Source organism: Lygodium microphyllum, chromosome 14 (genome assembly GCF_053477565.2).
Source record: "Lygodium microphyllum isolate KBCC chromosome 14, Lygodium_microphyllum_v1.1.10, whole genome shotgun sequence".
NCBI classification, from domain to species: Eukaryota; Viridiplantae; Streptophyta; class Polypodiopsida; order Schizaeales; family Lygodiaceae; genus Lygodium; species Lygodium microphyllum.
Genome location: NC_141148.1, coordinates 50,483,503 through 50,496,843, shown reverse-complemented (window position 1 = coordinate 50,496,843; position 13,341 = coordinate 50,483,503).

Genomic DNA, 13,341 nt, shown 5'->3' with positions numbered 1-13,341 from the left:
GATCATTAGGCAATGAGATAAGCAATGAGGTCTCGATCCATCCACAAATGGCAAGGCCTACACTTTGAAGAAGCCTCTTGGTGACCACTCACCATTTTGGATGAGTTTCCCCATTTAAAAGAGGCTCAATGGGTTGTGGAAGACTAGTTGGACATGCCTTGTTTTGACCCCACAATCTACATTAATTACATCAAAGTGCTTCATATATGGACTCTAAGTACTCACCATAAGCTTTGTTTTGACATGTTGCATGCCCCATTTGGAGTAGACCCTCAATGTTATGGTAGATTTACCCTAGTAAGTCTATGGTGGACAACATGATTTCCATAGTCTTCAAGCCCCATTTGTTCATAAATTGGTGGCCAAGTCTCTCATGTACCAATGTCTATTTCATGTACACCTTTTATATTTACATATAGCTCTAGTTCAACTTGGATATAAGCTCCCTCATCCAAATTTACTCTCATTGTAATGTTGATCAAAGTAATACTCTGTAGCCCCACTCCTGAGCCACCGCAGGAAGTCTCTTTTTTTTATTTTTGACTCCTAAATTTCATTTGGACTCTATCTCAACAAACAAAAGCCATCAAGTTGTCTTCTAACTATATAGCATATGTAAGCATTTGCACTTGCATACTAATTGCACTTGCATACTAATTGCACCATAGCCTATGCACAAATCAGGTGCTCAAGTGTAGGGGACAACACTTTGCCTTCATTCATCTCCTAATCCATCAACATGTCCGACGCACAGAAAATAAACTAGAACTCTTCTATGGAGAGAGCACGAGATGTTTTCTTTTTTTGATACAAACAAATATAGTAGCTTGCAATTGAGTGACTTGGCATATCGATTGGCACTTCCCTCATCCATGTAGATTCATAATATCTTCCATATGAGTCAATTCAAGCCCTTTATTTTATCTATTGTGGATTATATAGAGGAGCTTCCACCCATGGACAAGGAGGGCATAATTCAATATGTGCCTTGGGAGGCCATTAGCTAGCGAGATAAGAAGATTAGGTTAAGAAAAATCAAATATTTTTTTATCAAATGGCAAGGAATACCCTTGGAAGAAGCTTCTTAGAGACCAACATTGATGATGGGGAAGTCCCTTATCTCAAGGAAGTAGTCTTGGATGAAAACATAATATGCTTGGGTACCTTATGACATGAAGAGCTCCACTATTTGAGAGGAGGAAAAATGACAATTTTAGGGGACCAGCCCTACTTTGATGTCTTGCATTTTGGAGAAATAGTGGAGCACCAAGTAGCTATGTAATTCTCTTTAGTGGACCGTAGGTACCACATGCGGACTATGAAAAAGTTAAATTGGTTTGGAGGTTTTGTTGTGTAAAATAGAGTATAAAACTTGGTCAATACAACACGCATTATGATTTGCACCTTTTGAGATAAAGAAGATGTTTTTTTGAGAAATGGATAAATATCATAGTTTAGGGCAAAAATAAACTCACAATAATGATGTGGCACATTTGAAAAGTGGTGGAGTTATATATTTTATCTAGTTGATCCCCAAGTCTGGACAAGCTGAAAAGGTAGTTACCAATGTGAAAGGAGGGGAAATTCCCTTTGTTGATGTGGTGCCACACAACATATGGGGGGGAGCCCAAAAATGTAGGGGGGCTAGGGACAAAGAGACATACAATGGTGTCCATGGAAAGGGGACTAATCCAAGGTTAAGTATTTCTAACCCATCCCTTACAAGACCCTTTTTGGAGTTCATATTTCCCCGATAGCTAGATGTGCTTCTCTCGCTTATTCTCATTCTTGCTAAGGACTTCTTGAAAGGCCCTTTTTGGAGTTCATATTTCCCCTAATGGCTAGATGCCCTTATCTTTCTTCTTATTCTCATTCTTACTCTCCAAGGCTTCTTTCTTGTGCATTCCCTTTGGCATGCTCGAACAAAATGCATGTGAAAAATCAAAGTTTGCAGTAAGAAGAATGTGCACAAGAGGGAGAAGAGAGCTCAAAGTACAAGAACAAAATCTTGCTTACTAAGTTGCTTAGAGTAAAACTTGGGTACACTCCCTCTTCACCTTGATAGTGACCCATAGGCTGTTTATATAGCCTCTACCAATCTAGGGTTAGGGTTTCCCTTGCCCCTTAACGCCATTCACATACATTTGCCCTCATAGAACCTTTCTTAGGGTGAATTCCCATGCCTATATTCTAACACCCCCCCCTCAATGCCAGGGTGGCATTGCATCACAAGACATGTTAAAGTCCCCCCCCCCCCCCCCCCCCCCCCTCCCAAATCAAATGGGATGCCTTTATAAATCAGGCTATAAGGATATTCATAGGTAGAGTATGTTACAAGACTTAAAAGAGTCGGTCATCTATGGATTGGGAGGCAAAGTTGGCTTCCAATTCCTTAGGTACTTCTGGAACACTGGGACACTTACTGGTGAAATGCCCAGTCTTTTTGCATTTATTGCACTTAATTTTGTCAGGATATTTCTTCCAGCAATCACTTACAATATGCGCTTTTTGTGATAGAAGGAGCACTTAGTAGAAGCGGTATGGACTAACACTTGCTCATGGGAAGTAAATGCTGAAGTTCCTTCAATATGGTTTCTCTTCTCTTCATCCATGCACGACTTGATGGTACTTGCCAAGGTTGGGTTTGGGATATTAGTTAGGGTAGTCACAAGGGTTGGAAAAACCTTCTTTACAGACTTCAAAAGGATGGCAATGGCATCTTCATTATGAATGGGTGCTTGAATGCAGGCCAGCTGTGCCATAAGCCCCTTCATATGTGAAATAAGCTTGCTTAGATCTTCTCCCTGTTTGTACTCCAAGCTAAAAAACTCAATTTTAGAAAAATCTTGGAGTTCTTCCCTGTAGCACCATAGAGCCTTTCAAGTTCATCCCACTTCTCCTTGGTAGTGGAGAGTTGGTCAATATGATGAATTAAAGATTCATCTAAATGAAGCATGATGATGGCATGAGCCCTTTCATCATTTTCTACATCAAGGGGATTGGATGGGTCAATAACTTTGGTCCTTTTTATGAAGGGTAAGTAGCCTCTTTCCATCATTTTGTATTTTACTAGGAAGGTGTTACCTATTGCCTTAAGCAATGGCAGTGTCTAGTCCTTTACAGGTGGCCAAGTACAAACCAAATAGCAAAACTGATAGCCCTACAAATGATAACTAACTTTAAAGTTGTAGAGTTGAAAACGGTTGGAAATCATACATATGCAATATCTCAAGATAGGATTTAGGAGGTCCTGTTCTTCAAAAAACCCTTGATTTAAGCTTTATTGTTTTCCTAGGTTTGAACGAGGTGAGCTTTGACTAGACTTCAAGCTCTTCCTGATAATGTGGCCTATTAGAGGAGTTTTTGGTGGAGCACGGCTTATCAATCAATTCTATGCTATGGGATGAATAAGAGGAGAGTACAATAACACTCATATCTCTGATTTACAAGCAGCAAGCTAATATTGGGATATGGTCTATGTGTTTATCAATGTACGCATAGCCTTACAACCAAACAAGAAGAGGTTAATGACATAAGGCACTTGATGGATTTAATTTTTTGATAAAAACACCAGATTGAGTAAACATCCAGCTAGCAACATGATTGTAAAATGCAACATTAGTGCTTACAAGCAATCATCTCAAAGTTTATGCCACTTGAGATGTGAAATGTGGGTTGTTTGATGAACTAAGGAGGTCCACCGAGGCTAAGAGACTTTGAAATAGAGCTTTCAAATCTTCAACTAACTTTGGAGAAGATCAATCAGTGATTAGAATCACTATTAGTGATAGCAGTAGTGTGAAAAAATTGAAATATGAAGAAAGCTTGAGGTTTGTTGGCTATGGCTGCCAAGAAACAGGCAGTTAGGGTTTGCTTCTGTGTGGCCAGAGCAGAGAAGGAATTTTGTCAAACCCTTTTAGGGTTAGGAAGTCCACTTGGGGGGACTACCATTTCCTCAAGAAGCTTGCCATGATTGTGCCTTCTCTAGTCGTGCTTCAGCTCGTATCAGGCCGCCTACAACTCTGCACTAGATTTCACGATTTGTGCAATGCTACCCTCCACGACACCTTATGTTGGCCTCTAATGTGCCATGCAAGGTCGCCCTAAGCTGAGAAAGAGTTCCTTAGAAGAACCCTCGAGCTAAAACCTCCTCCTTTGTTCTCCCCAAGTCCTCCAAGATTAGGGGGTCAAGGTTTGGCTATGGAGGTAAGAAGGAAAAGATAAAGATGATGAATGCTCATGCGCCTTTAGTAAAGCTGAGGATAGAGGAAGCTAAAAGGATTAGAGGGGGCTCTGATACCATGTGAAAAATCAGATTTTGTAGTAAGAAGAATGAGCACAAGAGGGAGAAGAGAGCTCAAAGTACAAGAACAAAATCTTGCTTACTAAGTTGCTTAGAGTACAACTTGGGTACACTCTCTCTTCACCTTGATAGTGACCCATAGGCTATTTATATAGCCTCTACCAATCTAGGGTTAGGGTTTTCCGTGCCCCTTAAGGCCATTCACATACATGTTCCCTCATAGACCCTTGCTTAGAGTGAATTCCCATGCATATATTCTAACAATACCAACTTTTTGACAATGATTATAGGCATTTAGTAGGAAAATTGCATCTCACATAACAACTCAAAAGCATAATTGTCCTTAATCTCCAAGAACTTTGCGGGCTCAATCCTTTTATCCTAAGGAATGCATGCTCTCCTCTTACCCTTAGGGCTAGAAGAGATGAGAGGAACATACAGTAGCTTCCTAGAGTAGAAGTATTAGCCCATACTTGAGTTTCAAATACCACTTGTAGGTTGGGCAATAAAATTGAAATAAACACTTAGAGAGAAGGAAATACTCTAGTGAAATGTAGTTAACAATAGGAAAATGTGGACCAAATTGCCCCTAAATTGAAATCACTTTCCTACAAATTTATAAAAGACTAGTTTGCAATGAGTATGGAAGGTGTCAAGGAACTAGTAGAACTTATTACTTGAAGGCACTTGGTCCTTATCTAGAAGTAGGAATTCACAATAGCAAAATCATATTGAGAAGATTATACTATCTTGACAAAATTAATCACAAAAAAATATCAATAGACACCTTATGAATCTACATGGGGGAAATACAATAAAGTCTACATCTTTGCATACTGAATCTTATGCATGTCTATTTCGAGTGCTTAAGCAACTACTTGAATGTCCACATCCTTGCCTTTCATTTATGAACCGTATGACTCCACATCCATATCACCATCAACTAAACCTTGGGGCTTCACTTAGCCCTCATGTGTTGTCCCTTCCCTAGGTTGTTTAGATGTGTGATGTAGCACATGGTTTGTGGCTTTCAACTCAAGGATACAAGCTTCTCGTGCTATATGTGCTTCCCCTCCCACTTTCAAATACTATATTGATACAATTGAAAAGAGTTTCTTAAGATCTAATTCACCACTTAGTATATAATGAAAAGCTCACTCAACAGAACAATGTAGCTCATGTTTTGTGGTATTGTACTACATTGGTGATATCGTAGCCAACATCCTTGATAAATGCACTTAAATAACACACTTGAAAAGGATTTCTTAATTGAACACTTAGTGTATAATGAAGAGCCAACTCAAGGGAAATATTTAACTCCTATTTTGTGGCACCATACTTGATTGGCTATGTTCTAGCCAACATCCAATGAAGGAGCTTTAATATTGTATTTTTATTGTGTACTCACTTTTTTGCAAATATGGATAATATTGATACTATTCAATTGTAAAGATGGTAGGTTTGAGCATCTATCTTATATCATGATGATGTTGATTAAACTTGCATGCCACTTATAGGCCACTTTAGCTATTATATAGATGGTTTGGTACTTAATTGACATGTGTACTTATTTCATTCCATATTTTATAGGTTTCTTTAGGGTTCATTAGCTAACTATCAATATTTAGTTAAGACGTGCACATATCCTATTCCTTGCTTCATGTATTTCTTCAGGTTTCTAAAAAGTATAGCTAATGGGTATGGGAAATGATTTCTATATGATATAACATAGTTAATACAACTCCTCTTTTGATGCATGTAGAAAAGGTTGTATTGTGAACACGTGGGTTTGGATGATGTGACCACTTTCCTTGTAATATGCACATGCACTCATCTAGAAATACAAATACACTTTATTTAAATGTTCATTATTAGATAAGTGTCCTAATGCGACAATATGCCATAAGTCAAGGATTCAAAAGAATGTTACCAACATAACTACATGTAATGCTTGCCTCTTGTACTAAAAAGAGAAGTAAGCCATGATAGTATGATAAAATGAGTGGTTGTGGATCATTTTGCTTCATGAGTACTTGTACTATTGCAAGAAGAGATGCAAAAATAATATACAATGTCCATTAGCCAAAAAGAATGGCAAGGCACTCATTTAAAATGTCATGAGCTCAAGATCCATGCTTATTATTGGGTTCTTTCCCTAACAATGTGTACAACAAAGTGGGTATTTTTAGCTAATGTTTAAAGTGTTTGTTCATGTTTAATTATTCATGTTTAGAACTCTGCTAATGAGATACAACACATTGCAAACCTACCCTTTTCTCCTATTTCATGTAAGGAAGAGAATTTTGCATTAGTGGACTTGTGTAACATAATGTCCTTTTAATACTTATGAACTTGATAAAATCCCATCTATAAAGCTGCTAGGATTTTTTGATAACACAATATTCTAGTTAAAAAAAAAAAAAAGCACAACTCACACTACTTTAGTTTAAAACTAATTTGTTGGAATTAAAAAAATATTCCAAACAAAGAACAAATTCTTCCTTCTGTCTTTTTCTTACAAGTTGTTGACTATCCTAATTGTTACTATTCCATTGGCACTTTTTCAAGTCCTATTTCTTTTAGATGATCACTAGAACCACAAGTGTTTAATTCATAGTACTATCTCCTTAAGGGGGACCAAATGGTCGGTTAACAAGATAGTGTTTGAATGCACTACATGTAAAGGGACCTTGACTCCCAAGAGTTAAAGTGTGCATGGTAGGTAGTTTGTTTATGTACACATGTTTTGATGGGCTAAGTAGCTTATAATAGAACATTCTTTAATAAATTATTTTCAAACATTATTTTCAAGACAAATCTAATGGATACAACTATTTCTTAGGGGTCCAAATAGATAGTCCTAAATGGTGGTTTGTTATGTGCAATGCCAACTCATGCCTTAATAAGTTCACCACATAATGGGTTTGGGCAACTATATGCCTTAAAGAGAGGGGTTATTCCATTTGAAGCCATCAGTTTGTGGAGCTTTTAGAAGAAAATGGTATACATATCTACTTTTAGGTATTAACTTCTTAAATTCTTAAGTTTGTGGAGCTTTTAGAAGAAAATAGTATACATATCTACTTTTAGGTATTAACTTCTTAAATTCTTAAGTGTACCATCCTTAGATCTTGGATTTCTCCATCCATCACCTTGGTTGATGTATTTGACTGTTTACTTTTCTCATCTTTCTTTTGAAAAGGAAAATTCTTTTTCACATGTGAGTAAAAATTGCATGTTAAGCACAAGCATGTTGTGTTCAATAGAAGCTCTTGATCAATACGTGATAATAATTGAATAGTCAAGAAACCCTTGTACAATGTAAAATCATACATGTGCACATGCTTGCACATGCCTATGTGCATGCTAAACATGCACATATAGGCACACATACAAAACTTGAGATCACTACTGGAATTTGAAATGTTTATTTTTCTAAAATAAACAAGTTGCACTTCAATCACTAGGGAGAAAACACAAAGGCAAGGAAAATTGTAACCAGAAATTAAGCTTTAGAGACTTCAAGTATTGAGTCAAGGCTTTATAAGAATGTGGATATCTCATTGTCTAGATTTGGTGATCTTAGGTCACAGTGTCCTCTCTCTCCTCAACCTTTAAGCATTAAGTCATGAATATGTTTACTATACTTCTTCTCTACCTCTCGATCTCTCAACTACTCCCTCTTTCTCTCTCTCTCTTCCTCAAATTTAGTGTGACAAAAATCTCCCTCTCTTCCTCAACATAGCTTAACCAAGTTACAAAACTTTGGCAAGTTTCTTTGATACTCTCTAGCAAGGGTTATTGCTATCTTTTCTCCACTATACTCTCTACTCTCTCTTTTCTATACTCTTTACTGTACTCTACTATACTCTCTACTCTCTCTCTTCTCTCTTTTCTCTCTTCTATAGTAGAGAAAATATAGCAAGGGTTATTGCTATCTTTTCTCTATTATACTTTCTACTCTCTCGCTTCTCTTTTGCTTTCCTTTCTCCTCTCCTATCCTCTCTTTTCTCTCTTCTTTCTCCTCTACTATCCTCTCCTCTCTCCTCTTTCCTTTTTCTCCCTCTTCTTTACTCTCTTCTTTACTCTCTTCTCTTCTCTCTCCTCTCTCTCCTCTCCTCTCCCCTACTCTCTATTCTCTGTTCACTCTCCCTCTCTCTTCTTCCTACCCCCTCTCCTCTCTCTTATTCCTACTTGCTCTCTTCTCTCTCCTACTCTCAATTCTCTCTCCTCTCTCTCTATATCTTCTCTTTCATGTCTCCTCTCTCTTCTCCCCACTTCCTCTCTCCCTCTCATCTCCTTTCTTTTCTCTTCTCTTTTCTCCCTTTTGTCTCTACTCCATTTACTCTCTTTCTACTCATCTTTTTTCTTTTTTATTAAGTTAATAAATAATTGTTTAATTTATTATTATTCATATATATTTGTAATATATTCTCTTTTCTCTCTACTTTTTGTCTCCTCTCTCTCCTCTCTCCTCCCTCTCCTCTCTCTACTCCATTTTCTCTTTCCTCTCTGTACTCCTCTACTCTAGATGATCTTTCTACTTTGCTTTCTTTGTATCTTCTCTCTCCTCTCTCTAATTTTGTCTCTCCTTCCTACTCTCTTTGTATTTTCCTCTTTCCACTCTCTTTTCTCTTCTATCTTTACTCTATCCTCTCGTCTCTCTTTTCTCCCTCTACTTCCTCTCTCCTCCCTACTAGACTTTCTCTCTTTTCTCTACTCTCTCTCCTCTCTACTAGACTTTCTCCCTTCTTTCTACTCCTCCTCTCTCTAAATGTGTTATGGTAGCACGAGACTGGTGGGCTTAATGCCATGACTTTGCAAAGTTGCACTTTGACATAATCTTGCATTCATGGGAAAAAGGGAAGATATAGTTTTGCACATACACATTGGTTTCTTAAATTTTATTTTAGCACGAATCATCCACATATTCATTAATCAAGTTGTAGGTAGATTTGTCGGTTTCCAAGTCGAATATAGTGAGAAAGAGAGTTGTGTTGAATACCACCTAAAGAACGGGACTCAATCGGAACCAACCCTAACTAGAAAGCATATTTGAGTTAGAGGCCACAACATTCAATCAGGGAGGTGCTTATGTATATGTAACATCATGTGCTTACACTCTTTTGTATGGGATGCTCTTTGCTTGGAGTTTTAGGACTAGGTAATTAGAAGAGGGGACTATACAAATATGTGCATGCAAATGCATAAATGCAACCATTACATGTATGTTGGGGCCTATAATCTTTAAATATGTTGCTACTTTATATTTAGTAGTTTATAAAACTCTATTTCTCCTATAGCTTTCTTTTGTATGTGTGCAATTGTGCATGCATGTGTGTGTGTGCGTGTGCGTGTGCGCGTGAGCGTATGTGTGTGCCTGTGTGTGCACGCGCGTGCACGCAGGCACACACATATGCATGCATTTGTACATGCATGAGTGCCTAATGTTTGTGTAAGTAAACCAAATCAATAATGAGATGATATTCTCATTCTTAAAAAGAAATAAAAATTGCATCATCCATACATATTTGAAGAATTTGTTACAAATAACTATTTTGGAAGAAGTTCTTTGTTAAGGATTAAAAAGCCATCAATGCACTAGTAGGCATTTCAACAAGAAAAGCATGTTGATACTCATTAAACCTCTAGTTCAAGAAGTCACCTTGCCAAAGATAAAATTGTACACACAATACCCAGGAAGATTCCTTGGAAGATTCATCCCAATGCCTATCCAATAATAAGAAACTCCTATAGAGCTAAGTTTTGTTATAGGGAATTGAAGGTGTATTGCAAATGTCTTGTTAGTATTCCTATCTAGATAATTGTATGCAAACGAAACTTAGCAACACATATGTAAGCCCTAGGAGTTTGCATGACAATACATCAATGGGTTTTGAAGCATCTACGGCCCAGTTAAAAATATTCTCTTTTTGCATTTTGAATACTAAGGAAACACTATAATCATATGTACTTTATAAGATCTACTTGAATATCTCATGGTAAAAATCACGGGTGCAAATATGGTGGTTTTTTCGAAGGAAAACACATTAGAATATTCAGAAAGTTATTATCTATTGAATCCATTACCTACATCCCATAACAAGGTGAATTAGAGGAGTTAAATCCAAGAAAAATATATGTGGTATCGTAATAAACGTTGTTTTCCTTGCTTTTGTCAAAACAAATTAATGTCAATCCGTAAGCTATTGTGTATCCTTTCCAATATATCTAGGAATTCCAACTAGTGAGAAAGGCTAACGAGCCACAAGACTAATATAAATTATTGGATGTGCGAGAGCCTTTGACAGATTCTATTTGTATTAATTTGAATTAACAAACTATTGCTACTTCCCAATGCTTTGACTACTTTTGACTCAAACCAACTTTTTTGATTTCTAATGATATTTTTTTCCTTAGAAAAGAGGTAATTTATTTGAGTCTTCATAGATTTTTCAAAAAAAAAAACTTTATGATATTACTATTTAAATGCAAGGACTTTCAATTACTTTGTTTAAAATTGATGAATGGGTAGCTCTATTCCTATGGTGACACTTTGAATTTAATCAAAATCTAAATTTGACTGGGGTGTGGGACCATTAGGTAGAATTCCCTACTATAAAGTCCATGATCTCTCAATAAATACACCCTTTTTGTACGGGATGCTCTTTGATGGGGTGCTCTTTGCTTGGATTTCATCTACTATAAAGGCCATGATTTCTCACATGAATTGAAAGCCCAAAGTACCTAGTACATTAAGTGTTCTAATCAAATATCCCCTAATTTTTGGACAATGTTGGTTATATGTGTCTTTCTCTCCAAACGTATTATATGATCCTTAAGGGAATCCTCATAAGAGAAACCCAAAACACCTTCCATAATCATGTTAACATCCATTAAAATCCAAGTTCACTGTCAATGACCTTTTATACACTTGCATGGAGGAAGAGTAAGAGAGCCATTCATTGTGGATAAAAAGTAATATTCATATTGCACTAATTGGTTCCTCTTTATATAGGCAAATGTTTATATCTAGTACCAATCATGCCTCTTTTTTGTCCCAACTCATCCATCCTTATCCATTATGTTTATCCACTCTCTTAGCACCCTAGTCCATATACTCAAGAAATAAATATGGTAACACTCCCTTAATGTGTGATAGTAGAGATTGAATAATGAAGCTAAATAAGATGAGATGAATGCTCACTCTTTGGCTCCACTCTGTCTCTTATCTTTGAACATGGTATTAGAGCCAACATGAATGGGCTCTTTGGAGCATGGCATTGAAGGAGTCTAGATATGGAGATTGAAGATAAGAGTCTCTACTGAAGAAGAAAGGCTATCATTGTTCCTATCAAGTTATGCATTGGGGTTTATGCTTTCTGCTTGTCCAAGAGCTTGTTGTGGCTTGTTTGGGAGCTTCATAAGGCTTCATTGAGCACCTGTGAGTGGCCATTTGACATCAAAGACATCAAATTTGAAAAAATGTCATCAAAAGAATCTTTGCATGCACCCCGTTTTTTTTATAGAAGCCATTTCTTGCTACAAAAATGGATTTTAGAGAAACGATCGGTGATTCCCAACCGTTTCCATGTGGTCTACAACTTTGTAGAAGAAAGGTTGTTCAAATTCTTCAAAGATTTTGAGATATTTAGCACAGACCTGTGTAGACTGGCTATTTTACTGTAGTAAACAACATGTGGTTCCAGAGCACTGGTGGCATTCATCCTAACAATGTATATGCCTTTATTCTCATGCATTTGATCATGGTTCTAGATGTCAAATGCTCAGCTTTGGAAAGCTTTAACAGGCTAAAAATCTATCCTAAACTATGGATAGCAAGCATCTATTACTTTTTGAAGTAATCTATGACATTGGCTAGTATCTGTGGACCTTGATTATGGGCATATGTATGTTGGATGTTGTATGATCTAAAAAGAGCATTGAATGTTGATTGTTGGAACTGAAAATCAACTACATTGACATGATTATTGACTGTACATGAACAGTACAAGAGTTATATGACATTGGTTCTTGAAGACAGGGCATGCATAAATGTCGGTATGATCATGTTTTGGTCTTTACATGTGTTGGCATATGTATGCTATGATTTGGGAAGATTTTGAGCTTGGATTGCCCTTGTTTTGGCTGCATATTGGTTGATTATTATTAGTTAGAAGATATTTGTCATTTGTACTTATTGTACATGTACTACAATGTGCCCAAAAGGTCATGTATGTACTTTCACATATAGTGGCAAATGTCTAGGATGTTTTGGGGCATGTTTGACACATAAATATCTCTATTTTGATTGTGAAAAGGCTGCTAGTCATTTACTAGTTTGCTGATTGCAAACTGTATGTTTCTCTACTGTCGATAAGATTGAATGTACATAGGGTATGCAACAACTACATGCTCTATGAACTAGTTGATGTACCTATATTCTATGACACTTGATTGTGGATGTATGTGACATGTTTGTAGGATGAAATACTGTGATTTCAACAAGGATTTTGTTGTAGAAAACTATCATAAAAGTTGAAGGTTGAAATTGGTTAGTAAGACATCTTAGTTTGCGAGGAGTCTGGCATTGATTAAAAATTTTCTGCTGCAATATGGCAAATGCTCAAGGCACTGATAACATCACTCAAATTTTTAGTGATAAGTTTGATAACAAGAACTTCGCAGTATGGAAGTTCAAGATGCAAAATTTTTTTATTGGCAGAGGATACTAGAATTTATGCACGGGACTGAAGCTAAACCCGAATTACCTGAATAGAATCCAACACAAGATCATTAAAAATGTCACCGGGAAAGAACTAGCAAAGTACTACATTGGTTCTCTTTGTGCATTCTGATTCAATGGCTATGCAGATTACCAATTGTTGTTCCCCAAAAGATGCTTAGGATACACTCATGAAAAAGTATGGTAATGTCACACATGCAAGGAAGATGCAGCTTAAGCAACAATTTAATAATATGTCCAGAACTGGCAAGAGCATTCAAGCATACATGATAGAGATAAAGACCATAGCCGA